At 41.1% G+C, this 13,862-nt stretch overlaps 1 pseudogene; it reads right to left on the bottom strand.

Moving 5' to 3' along the window:
* LOC116328594 overlaps positions 1–13,862 on the bottom strand; it is a 37,793-nt pseudogene that overhangs the window by 13,798 nt on the left and 10,133 nt on the right.

Here is a 13,862-nt window from a genome sequence, read left to right as displayed (position 1 = left end):
CATTATAGACTTACCTGATGTTTAAATCTGGTCATCTTCCAAATTAATCACACTCTTTTTCTGGTTCTATGTCATGTTTTTATCTCCTGTTCTTTTGTTATCTGTGCACTTTTCTTTTTTATATTGATGTTTTCTACTCTACAAATAAATTTTCATATGTTGTCATTACATTGTGAACCTGAAAAGAGAGTTTTGCATGCATGTATTTGAATGCAATTGCTGCTTTACCATGAAGTCGATGTTGCTTTCTTCATTGTGAAAATACTCAATGAGCTTCTCGAATCGGTTTTTCTCCCCACAAACCTGAAAATAATAATAATAATAAACATCAGATCAAACAACAGCTGAGTATACAACCCTCTTATTCTTTTTATTGTGCTCATTGCAGGTTTATAGGTGACGTCCGTGGAGATTTGGAGCTTGCTGCCTTCCCCGTGTGTGCACACATGGGGGCAGTGTGCTCACACAGAAACATTGTTACAGCCGTAACGACGCATCAGGATTTCAGCAAACATGCGGTCTAATATAACAGCGCAGCGTTGAGAGACAGGAGGCTCTGTCGGCTGCTGTTTGTGGAGAATTTCAGCTCATTTCAGGGACAAACAGAAATAATGGTTGTAATAAAACCAGCGCGGGATGATTGCAGCTCGCTCTGCAGGTGCAAACAATCCCCGGTGTTTGTGTGCCACATGATTGCCTGGCAGTGAAAACGTGGCTTCTTTATGACTGTGTTTTCCTAACTGCTGGCATGTCAGCAGGTTCCCTGTCTCATCCGTTGCTGTGTGGTAATCTGCCTGCCCCGTTCTTGCCCACTCATGTCCGCTGAATAATGCAGCAGGCCAATCGAACAGCCAGCACAACCCTAAACAAAGCCCATGTTCTGCTGCTGAGGGACACATGAGCCAGCTCCTGGCCCTGCGCCCGCCCGCCTCTATCGCTCTCCCCATCTTCCTCCAGCTCTCGCCCACACACACATGCCGATACTGCTGCGGCACCGACGACAAGCGCCGCTCACGGTGACACTCGAGTCACAGCTCTGATAATCGATGCCACATTAATCAAACGGGTTAAAGCTGATGCAGCCAGAGGGCTTACAAATGGATGGGTGTTTAATTCATCACATTTTTTTTACATGGATATAAAAGTCTTATTTAAAAAACTCCACAAACACCAAAACATAAAAGAATGGGATTGACATGAACACGCAGAGAAATCTTATTTTCTGCCTTAACGACTTAACAACCAGCCAACCAACCAATTCCCAGGGATATTGCATGGTAGGTGAAATTTCAGAGCACTCTAAAGATCTCTGAATACCATCCATCCATCCATTCAGAGGAGGACAGACCCATGTCTCCTCTTCAGGCTGTGCCCTGCAGGCCCCATGGGCTAAGGCTTTGCCACTAGGCACTCTCCCTTGCCCACTCCCCAGGCCTGGCTCCAGGGTGGTGCCCCAGTTACTCTATGCCAGGCAGGGTAAACTGGACCCTGGATTCTTTGTTTTTCATGTCATCATCTGAATGACTCTTCATTTGCCCCTTCACCCAGGACTAATCTGCCTTGGGAGACAGTGCGGAAAGCCCCGGACAACATAGCCTCTGTGATCACTGGGACTCACATGTTTGGCGAACGGAGTGAATTAAGACAGCTTTTTTTAAAAGCAGAAGACAAATCAAACCCAGTATAAGAGAAATAGGGATTATTTTAAACTGTGAATGATACAAAGCTACCCTAGTCAGATCCTTTAATGAAAATACAGAGCAAGAAATAGAGAAAAGATCCTCTTTAAGTATAAATTGAAATAAAATTGTTCTGTGTTTTGTACTCCTCCAGGGTAAATGCATTATTTAAGATGAGCTCAAATGTGAAATGTGCTAAAATTTTAATATTTAAATTAACATAACAGTGACCAAAGAAGCAATTTAATAAGAGGAGTCGGTTTAGCTCACTGAAAGTAACTGAAAGAAGCTGAATGGATTTCTGCTTGTTGCAGAGCAGCTTTTAACTTCCTGAATGTTTTCTCCTGGTTCAGGTTTATGCTTCTGTCTCCACAGCCACAGGAAGCAACAGGTGCTGCTTTTTCGATCAAAGACAGGAGAAGGCCAAGGAGAGGTGAGAGGCCGCTCAGCAAGTGTTTCACATACTTATGCCTCTTTGGTCAGTGTTGTTTGGTGGAGGAACAGCTGGACTGAGCAGCTGACGGTGGGCAGCTTGACCTGGGGTTCCCCCATAACCTGCTGGTATGTGAGTGCTGTGCCATGGATCTATGTTAAGCTTCTGATCACTTAAAAAATGTGTGAATGTGAGATGAGTCATCAATGCTGAACACCATCGCTGGCTTTGCACGATCTCTTTGTTCCTGTGGGGGTTTCTCTGGGTATTCTAATCAGTCCAAAGACCTGTTTTTAGGATAATCTATGATTCTAAATTGGCTATAGGTATGTTAGACCTGTGATGGACAAGCAGTCCATTCAAGATGTATCCTAATGACAAGGCAGACCCTAGACCTCTGAACTGGATAAGTGGTTCAGAAAACTGGAAAACAAGGCAGATCTTTGCAGCTCAAATAGCACAAATTATTTACTCTATGACTTAAACCTTCAATTTCAGCCAGATCTCAGCGGATTAACTGATATTTTCCATTATATTTTAAATTATATGTTCATATTATTTTGGTAAGAACTCATAAAAACTACATATAATGAATGTGAATAAAAAATAGTCATTTTAAAATCACTAAATGTCCATATTGGTCTTAAAAATCCGAAACCTTTCGTGCTCTAAATGAGAAACTTGTGGAGAAATCCCCTTTACAGCAAGCGCCCAGCTTAAATCTAACAGGCATGTTTTGATATTACTATTAGAAGCTGTCTCAGCTTATTTCTGGTCATCTTCTTGTTCACCGATGTTGATTAAATCAATCAGAAGCTCAAATTAATTCAGTTAATTAATGTTCACACAGAAAGCAGGGATCTCTTAAAGTAGCAGCTACCAATGACACGCCTGAAAAATAGATGAAATGACTGTCAGCCACTGCAATGACTCTACTGACCTCTTTGAAGTTGTCAAAGGCGGCGAGGATGATGTCATGACCTCCTCTCACCAAACACACGGCCGCCAGCAGCTCCAGCACCAGAGCTTTAGTCCTGAAAAGACGATTGACGTTTATGCACTGTGCAATGCCCAGCAACTACTTTAAAGTCCCTCCTGAACCCTACTAGATAATTAACATAACATTTTTCAGCTTATAGTTTAATATAGTTTCATGTTCAGGTTGTGCGTGGTGTTTACCTCGGGTTTCTGTCGTTGAGGCTGAGCGTGATCTCGTTCACGCAGGAGGGATGCTTCATCACTTGGTTAAACCCCGACTAAGTAAAAAAACACAAAAATCTGCCAGCAGTTCTCCAAATAAGATTAAAGAATGAAATGAAACGTGACTGGATTAAGTGGCTCTTGTGCGAACCAGAAAACAATATGAACTGCTGACATGAAATAATACTTTAAAATTGAACTGAACTCTGACCTTACATATGGCATCTTTTTCTTAATATGAATTTAAAAGGACAAGTGTATAATAAGTGAATAAGTTTGAATTTTGAATTTCAACATGAAAACATTATATTACCTAATCTGACTTTTTCTGCTACCTTTAGAAAATGACTGATGGGAAATACATAAAAGTTAAACTCCAAAGATCAATCAATAAATAATACATAGATATATAAAGTGTGTAAGTGGTTTTAAGTACCTGGTAGTTCATTATGGCACGCAGACACATGATGCAGAGATGAACATCATCTTTCTGGCTCACAACACGCGAGTTCCTCAAGGCTTTCCTGTTTCAGAGAGGTTAATCAGCCAGGTTTAACTCAGGCTTAACTGAAGAGCTTTAATAAGACCTACAATAGCACTGAAAATAAAGCCATTTACCCACTTTTTAGGAAGAATATGCCAACTGATTCTTAACGAATTCATTTAGAAATAATTTATTTATTTAAAGTCCATCGTCAGAAACTGCAGACTCAGTTTTGAGAAGCTGAAAAACTTCTGCAGTAAATACTTCAAATAATACTCATGCCAGCCATCATTCACCAGATGAAAACAAAACCACTGAGCGCATGCTCTCATAATGGTATTTTGCATCACTTAGCGACATGTCTCACATTCACACCTAAGCACACGGCGTCTGAACGAAAAGACCCCAAACACCTACGTATGGAGGCGTACTCGCTATGAGAGGAATGCAGCCACTTCCCATCAGAAAGATAAGAAGGACGTGTCTGCAGCTGCTGTGGGACGTCCAAACCAGTGTGCCCACAGCAAAGCCTGCTTTATCGTCCTTCTTCATTAGTCTGTGTGTAAACCAACCTTGAGTCCCCGGATTTGGATTTTTTCACATAACGTGCTCATTCCCAAACGACCTGTTAGGAGTGACCAATCACTCTCACTTATGCATTAAACCAGTGCATCACAGCACACACTCCAAAGGACACTTTATGTGTAAATTAGCCACATCGGCAGCTTTTTAAAGTGGTACTAATTGAGTCCCCTGGGTTGAGAGCGAGCTCCTACGATTACATCAGCTGAATGGAAATAGGTCCCTGCAGCCAGCTTCAAGAAATCCTTAACAAATTTTGCAGTGAGATATGGAGGATGGGCGTCCTGTCGATATACCCTCGGCTGTGTGTCTATTTTTGCATGTTTTTGGATAAACACTTAGTGATTAGGGTCAGTTTAACATTTTACTTTTCTCACTTTTCAGAGTATCAATAACATCAGTAAGTAATTTTAATGTAATATCAGTCAAATAAATCAAAGTAGCCCATACATCTATCTCCATGGTTTTGGCGTTTGTCATACTGTACCTGACTGTGAAGGCCCTGCCGCCCTTCAAGGCGCTGTGTGTGGGTGAGTTGCTGGCACTTCTTTTCAGATCTTCCCCTGGTTTGTCAGTAGTTTTGCCTTTGTCTGTGGGCAGCGTGCCATTGTCCACAGTCTCCACCTCATATCTGTGAGTTTCACCATTAAAAGTATTGTTGATTAAGTTTTGTGACCTTCTTGGACTAGCGTGTTTAAGTGAGTGACTGTGTGGCTGAGACAGTTCAGCAGTGACTGCTCTGAGATATCTTTTAAGCTGATACCTACGTGACAGCGCTGTGGGCGACAGACAGATAATCCACAAGAACGTCCAAACCCTGGTTCTCCTCATTTAAGAACTCCTGAGCCCAGCTTTAGCAGGACAACACAAAATAAATGTAACTCTTAGGCAGAGCATGGAAAGAAAAGTTAGTAAACAAGTGTTTTAAAAACACTTACATAAGTTAAAAGTCACAATTTTGCTAATAGACACAATATTTCATTAAATGTGTTGCAGGTGGTTGGAGAATTCACATTTGTATTTCATGCTCCGGTGTAATTTCTGTGATGTAATCAGCTTCTTATCTGCATCAATGGTAAAATCATATTGTACCCACATGGGAGAGACTCACCCAATGTGATTGGTCCTCAGGGAAATCTCCAGCTCTCTCAGGATCTGTGTGGATTCCTGGACGCGTCTCCTAAACTGATAAAGCGTATACAAGGTGAGCATGAGGTCAAAAAATACTTAAAGACATCTTATTATGCTCATTAACAAATCAATATATTAAGTAATTGATCATTATGTGCCTCTCCGCTCTTCGTCCTTTTCAAGCAATCCATTTTTAGTCATTTAGGTTCGGGAAACTGATAATTCAAAACAAACAAACAAAAAAACAACAATTACTAAAGTTAAATGTGGTTCTGCAAGCTGCTGAGCCATCGAGTGGTCTTTGAGTTGCATGCAGAGCTGAATGCACAAAGCTCAGGACTGGATTTGGTTTGCACTTAGTTTGTTAGATAAATCAGCTGAAATACCAATGTTTCAAATACTTTTAGATTACAGGTGATGAAAAAAGTCTGTATATTGCCACAAGGCTTAGCTGGAGATGTGTCAGTGTATACCTAGTGACTAGCCAGGGTAGTTTGGAGGTTTTCATTTATTATTTTTATAGAATTAAATAGAAACATTTCAGTTATTCTAAACATATAGCCAAGGCTCTATAGTCTATGGCTATTATATATCTATTGGCTTATCCAGTAATAACTACAGAACAGTTATCACAGCACACAAAGTAACTCTGCCTGAACACATGGGGCCAACTTCATCCCACAAATATTTCTTACAGTAAAATATTTGTGGTGCTTCTCTATTTCCTGCCTCAAAAAGATCAAGAATTTTATCAAAGGGTCAAAAATCATTGAGGCCTTTTCAAAAAGTTAATGTTTTTTTTTTTTTCGAAAACAAAGAGAAGCTTGAAATTGAAATGTTTGATTTGAGTTTGCTCCGATGTACCTTTCGACTGACTCCTCCATGATCCACAAAGCTTTTCAGCTTCTCCAAGTAAGCAGATGGTGGATTCTTCACTTGAAAGCGCTCCTAAAGATGGAGGAAAGAAACATTCAGACCTCTAATTATGTTTGATTGCAGCGCTGCAGCGATGGGGAAGGCAGGGCAGAGCTCAGCCGGGGTCTCACAAGCACAGGCAGTCTGATTACACCGACTCCATTATGCAAATGGTTGAAATGATTCGACTGCCATGCAGCGGCTACGTTCACACATGCAGTTAAGCTTTTCTCTGTTCACGGCCTTTAATTAAACCAAAAAACCAACAGTTTCTGAAATGTGCCTAACTGTTTACTTGAGAAGCTGTATGACAGCGACGGGTTTCTCTATCGCTCTCGCATCAACACACAGGTTGTTATGGACTCTCCTGTAGTTGCCATGGTGGTGTACAATATTGATGAGCTTCCTTGTGTTAGTGTATACGTAAGTCTGTATTGGTATCCTAAGTTTGGTATTCAGCCATCTACAAGATGTTGAATTTGATTAATTAATTAAAACCGTCCTTTAGCGTTTCTTCTTTTATTTAACTTTAACTGCTTCTCATGTTTGTTTACACTCCAAGCCTATTAACATGTACTTTACTACAAAGCAGAATTTCTTGCTTAGCGAGGAAACTTCACATTTGTCAGTGTTTACATTGCTGTGGTAATTTGTGCTGTATCACTGCCTGCTGAGCAGTGCGTTCATGTAAAAGCCCATAAACCCCAGTGTGCAGGTACTGTAGTAGGAGGGTCTGTAGGTTTTTAAAGTCTTTGTCTTTCACTGTTATGGCTATATAATAATAATTTTTAGGAACATCTTTATTTCAGTTTTTTTCTATTGTCTCCAAAACGTGTATTTTCTTAAGCCTTATCGACTTCTCCTCGTAGGCCTTATTTGTTTTTTGCAGCTCACACCATTACAACAGAAAAACTCAGTTAATAATTAAGTCCTGAACAGAATATTAAAAGTCTACCTGGTCACAGATCAGGTCCCACTTCTTCTCACTGTCGTACTGGCTGAGGATCTTGACCTTGTCTGGAGGAAGATTCATCGTGTTCTGGAAGCAGAAACACATTAAATAAACGTTAAAAAGTCAAATCTGTCGATTGGAAGCAAAAACCTGCAGAGCTTTTTCACATTGTTCACTTTTTATTTAGAGGTAAGTCAAAGAAAGTTCCATCAGAGATACAAACGCTGTTGATGGTTCACTTATGTACAGGCACTTATGTTGAATATGACATGTGAAACAAACGCAAACGGAGGCTGTAACATGATATCCACAGGGGAACTATGAAATGAAAATAACACACAGGAAACTCAAAAGAACTGGGATTTACCCCGTTACAGAGGAAAGAGTACTTATGGACATTTATATGCATACACTACAATCATTAGAGTCAGATAAATGTTCCACATTTACAGTTTAATTACACTCAGGTCCTTTTGAAATCACCCATTTTGGTAGTCAAATGTTAATTTGTATTTTGAACAAAGGTGTGTCGGAGCTGCTGCACCACTGAAATCTACCATGAGATTGCTTATAACTTACAATAATTCAGCATTCTTAGTGTACAATTACAAGTACAAACGAGGTAAATGTTGCTCAACACAAACAAGTTACAGTTCATATACTTTGCCTATTAACATGATGCAACAGCATTTACCACAAAAAAAATAAATTAAATTAAATAAAATAGTTCTGTGCATGTTCTATTAAGTACAAAAGGACAATTTGACCTTTTTAAAGAAATGCTATTTAAGATTAATATTGTCATATTGATCATTATGCTGATGGCTCACATACATGCAAGGTGCGGTGAGACTGCTCTCTGTAGTCGTCTGGTTGGATGTTGGAGTAACTGAAGCGTTTATTGTGTGAGAATGTGGAGACTTTAAATGCACTCGTTTATCACAGGCCGTTGTAATTGGTCAGTGTGTACTACGCTTCACTGCCGCTAGCTGGAGTCACTAAACTGGACCTCTCCACTGTGTGTGGGCTTTTAAAAGACATATTAAAAAAACAGCACTATTGTGTAGTACAAACCATCCAAATTCTAGTATTTTATCGGTCTGTTACTCAGCACCACGGTAGTCGGACTCATCTCAAAGGGAGACGAGGCAGACTACAGAGAGGAAGTCCTGAAGCTGGCAGCCTGGTGTTCAGAAAACAACCTGGCACTGAACACTAAGAAAACCAAAGAGCTCATTGTCGACTTCAGGAGACACAACATCGATTTGGCCCCCCTCTACATCAACGGGGAGTGTGTGGAGAGGGTCCACACTTTCCGGTTCCTTGGTGTCCTCATCTCTGCTGACATCTCCTGGACGGAAAACATCTCAGCGGTCATCAAGAAGGCCCAACAGCGGCTGCACTTCCTGAGAGTCCTCAGGAAGTACAAGCTGAACTCCAACCTGCTGCTGACCTTCTACCACTCGTCCATTGAGAGCCTGCTAACCTACTGCATCACGGTATGGTACGGCAGCTGCACCAAGGCGGATAGAGTGAGGCTTCAGAGTGTAGTCAAGACAGCACAAAAGATCATCGGCTGCCCTCTCCCCTCCCTGATGGACATTTATTCCTCCCGCTGCCTCAGCAGAGCAGCAAACATTATCAAGGACAGCTCCCACCCTGGCTTCAACATGTTCAGCCTGCTTCCCTCAGGGAAGCGCTACAGGTGCATCAACACAAAAACCCACAGACTCAAAAACAGTTTCTTCCCCAAAGCCATAACCACCCTGAACTCACACATGCACCGATAACACAGCCCCCCACTTCCCACTTCCTCTATGGACCACCACGGTGCAATACCAATTCTATGTACAATAACTCAACTGTACATACATAACACTATTTATTACATATTACTTACGGCTTGTAAATTGTACATTTTATATATATATATACACATCTTCTTCCATATGTTAATACTGTCCATATGTATATAGCGCTGCAGAACTGTACCCCCCAGCATGTTTACACTGAGTAGGAGATGCTCTGTATCTCATTGTACAACTGTATAGTGACGATAAAGGCATTCTATTCTATTCACTAAACAGCAGATATCTGTAGCCCCACGTTGCTCTTCTATCTTGTTTTTTACACAGTCGATTACCCACATCCCCTGGTCTATAATGTATTTATTTTTTATCTACAATGGCTCTAATACCCATAAAAATAATTGTACCATGCTACCTTGTAGCTCTTTCTTAAAGAGGCATGTTAAATAAGGGCTACTCTGCGTTATTTCTCATTTTTAAACGGCATCAGACCATGCTGCCACAGTAACCTATATTCTCATTGATCTCTCTGTGCTCTGAATTATTTACAGATACATTCTGTGCTGAAAAACACTCATGTGAATGTGTGAATATGGAGATCTTCCAGGAACCAACATGGTCACAGTCACAGGGTCCTCTCAAGCCCCCCTGACGACATCTTCAATAATTAAAGACTCTGCCGCAGGCCCTGTTATAAGTCTGGCAGTGAGTCACTCTGAGAGTCACAGGTCTTTGTAATTATCAGCTGTATGCTGTCATGTTACACTTCAGTGTCGCAATCAGTTTACTCACATCTAACCTACGTCTCAGAGCGTGATTTTAGCTGTGTGCTGATCCTCCCTTCTGATAAAGTGCAAGTCAGGATGCTGCTCGTTCCATACTCCTGATGTCAGCTGTTTGACAGATGAGTCAGATACTGTCAACCAGACACTTTCTTTTGTTTATGATAACTGATATCAGATTGTAAAAGTTGCTGAGAAGTAAAGATAAAAGATTGTCACCACATTCCTCCCATTTTCACAACTGGGTGGTGTCCCAAACAACAAACACAGACACATGAGCGGTACCGACTAAAACCCACAGACTTGTGAAACTAGGTTAGTCGACAGGAGAATCCCGCTCAAGCATGACACACAGCTCCTCGTATCTTAGCGACTCGGGCATCACAACCTCAGCGCGGTGTCAGTGACACTGACTCAATCTGCTCAGGAATGTCCCTATTCTGTCGCCAACAAACAAATTCACACCACTGTATGAATTGGAACTTTTCAAAAATGTAAGTTACAGCTTTTTATTCATTCAGAAGTAGAGGCCGAATCCTGCTAAATGCTAAAAGATGCGGAGAGCTGCTGTCAGGCATGCCAATCCGGAAAATGGGTCAGTAGATCAATGCTGGATGTGCATCTGATAAATCAAGCCTAATGAATGAAGCTGGTGGGTCAATACGTGCTGGTTATGTGTGGCCGGATGGAAACTGAAAGAGAAAAATAGCACTGGTATTTTCCAGTGTTGGGTTTAAAATACAACATCAGCAGGACACGACACGGCTTTGGCTCCAATATAGTAACATCACACAGACCCGCGTGTGACCTATGTGACCCAAAAACACAAAGCCTTGTAAGTTATCAGACTTTAAATCATATTATGTGGGGTTTTTTGCCCTTTTGTCATCTCTTCTCAGTCTCTACTGAATAATCTACCACATCGGATGAACCAGTCGAAAATGCCTGACACGGTTCAAACTTATAGTCAGTCTGAGACAAAATCCCAGCCCTGTTCTGAAGGAAGTCCAGCCTATTTGATTATCATCCTAAACTGCATGCAGTACTTGTTTTCTAAAGCAATATGCAAGGGGTTTAATGTGTTTTATTCTCCACCATCATGCAATACAATCACCAGATGTTTTGCATGAGGGCTGCAAACTATGTGGTTGAAATTTCATGCCAACTAGAGAGCATAAAAACTGCAGTTCACTGACAGGTGTGTCATCACAGCTCACTGTGCTTGTGCTTTTCTGGATTCTGTGGATTGTTGTGGTTAATTAATCAGACCAGTAAAACTAGTAAAATTCTATCCATCTCTGTGTGATGTGATCAGCCATTTCCGGGTCTAAACTCTTCTTCGATTTCAAAGCTCAAACATGACTGAGAGCTAAAAATGGCCCAAATTCTTTCATCTTCAATAAAATGGTGAGTGTGGCTTCTCTCTCAGGTGTCTCACTGAAGTTCTACAACATGGCAGTGATGAAAAAATGATTTAGAGGTTAAACTGACATAGAAGTTAGTGGGAAGTTGGCTTGTTAGTTTCCATCTAAGGATGAAATCCCACATTATGACTGGGAGATTTATAAAGAACTGAAATGTGCAGCTGTATTGCTTCATAAATGAAGACAGAAAGCTAAACAGCAGCCATGTTTGTGGGGTTATTGAAGATGAGCTAGCTAGCACATAACCACCTAATGTGCTACTAGGTGGCTGCCTACAGACCTATGATTAGGATAATATAGGAAAGCAAAGATGGAGGATGAATTTTAGACTTTTATCCCTCAACAAAAATCAGTGCGAGGGTGTAAAAGAGACGAATACAATCAGAGACGAATGCAATCAGAGAAAAGATGCTGAAAAGATGCTGAAAACGAAGCAAACTTCAGTCCAGAGAAGACCTGAGACAATCCATCAACAACACAGGGTCAGTCAGTACGCTGCTGTGTGGTTTGGATTACTCACTATGAAAAAGTCTCATGCCCACTCTTATCTGCAGCATTTATATATTTGGTGTCCGGCAAACCATGACCCCAAGAGTTGAAAAAGACAACAGCTAATGAAAGCAGCTTGGAGCACAGCTTGGAAGAGCTAGCTTAGAACTTCATTCGATCCTCTCATCTAAACACTAAGCACTAGCAGAGGCTACTGCAGATGTGCACCTACACATACAGGGAGTGCAGAATTATTAGGCAAATGAGTATTTTGTCCACATCATCCTCTTCATGCATGTTGTCTTACTCGAAGCTGTATGGGCTCGAAAGCCTACTACCAATTAAGCATATTAGGTGATGTGCATCTCTGTAATGAGAAGGGGTGTGGTCTAATGACATCAACACCCTATATCAGGTGTGCATAATTATTAGGCAACTTCCTTTCCTTTGGCAAAATGGGTCAAAAGAAGGACTTGACAGGCTCAGAAAAGTCAAAAATAGTGAGATATGTTGCAGAGGGATGCAGCAGTCTTAAAATTGCAAAGCTTCTGAAGCGTGATCATCGAACAATCAAGCGTTTCATTCAAAATAGTCAACAGGGTCGCAAGAAGCGTGTGGAAAAACCAAGGCGCAAAATAACTGCCCATGAACTGAGAAAAGTCAAGCGTGCAGCTGCCAAGATGCCACTTGCCACCAGTTTGGCCATATTTCAGAGCTGCAACATCACTGGAGTGCCCAAAAGCACAAGGTGTGCAATACTCAGAGACATGGCCAAGGTAAGAAAGGCTGAAAGACGACCACCACTGAACAAGACACACAAGCTGAAACGTCAAGACTGGGCCAAGAAATATCTCAAGACTGATTTTTCTAAGGTTTTATGGACTGATGAAATGAGCGTGAGTCTTGATGGGCCAGATGGATGGGCCCGTGGCTGGATTGGTAAAGGGCAGAGAGCTCCAGTCCCACTCAGACGCCAGCAAGGTGGGGTGGAGTACTGGTTTGGGCTGGTATCATCAAAGATGAGCTTGTGGGGCCTTTTCGGGTTGAGGATGGAGTCAAGCTCAACTCCCAGTCCTACTGCCAGTTTCTGGAAGACACCTTCTTCAAGCAGTGGTACAGGAAGAAGTCTGCATCCTTCAAAGAAAACATGATTTTCATGCAGGACAATGCTCCATCACACACGTCCAAGTACTCCACAGCGTGGCTGGCAAGAAAGGGTATAAAAGAAGAAAAACTAATGACATGGCCTCCTTGTTCACCTGATCTGAACCCCATTGAGAACCTGTGGTCCATCATCAAATGTGAGATTTACAAGGAGGGAAAACAGTACACCTCTCTGAACAGTGTCTGGGAGGCTGTGGTTGCTGCTGCACGCAATGTTGATGGTGAACAGATCAAAACACTGACAGAATCCATGGATGGCAGGCTTTTGAGTGTCCTTGCAAAGAAAGGTGGCTATATTGGTCGCTGATTTGTTTTGTTTTGTTTTTGAATGTCAGAAATGTATATTTGTGAATGTGGAGATGTTATATTGGTTTCACTGGTAAAAATAAATAATTGAAATGGGTATATATTAGTTTTTTGTTAAGTTGCCTAATAATTATGCACAGTAATAGTCACCTGCACACACAGATATCCCCCTAAAATAGCTAAAACTAAACACAAACTAAAAACTACTTCCAAAAACATTCAGCTTTGATATTAATGAGTTTTTTGGGTTCACTGAGAACATGGTTGTTGTTCAATAATAAAATTATTCCTCAAAAATACAACTTGCCTAATAATTCTGCACTCCCTGTACGTACATGCACAAAAAACACGAGTGAGGTTGTTATGTATTGATTTTGTTGCAGTAAAATAATAATATTCCTATAAAATGCTAACCTCTGTATTCATACAGCTGCTTTTCCATAACAGCTGGTTCAGCTATGAAATGCTTTTAAATCTTTAAAGCCATTGCCCCCAACTAATAACATAAACTGA

This window comes from Oreochromis aureus, linkage group 8 (genome assembly GCF_013358895.1).
Source record: "Oreochromis aureus strain Israel breed Guangdong linkage group 8, ZZ_aureus, whole genome shotgun sequence".
Classification (NCBI taxonomy): domain Eukaryota; kingdom Metazoa; phylum Chordata; class Actinopteri; order Cichliformes; family Cichlidae; genus Oreochromis; species Oreochromis aureus.
This window is presented reverse-complemented; position numbering and strand designations above follow the sequence as displayed.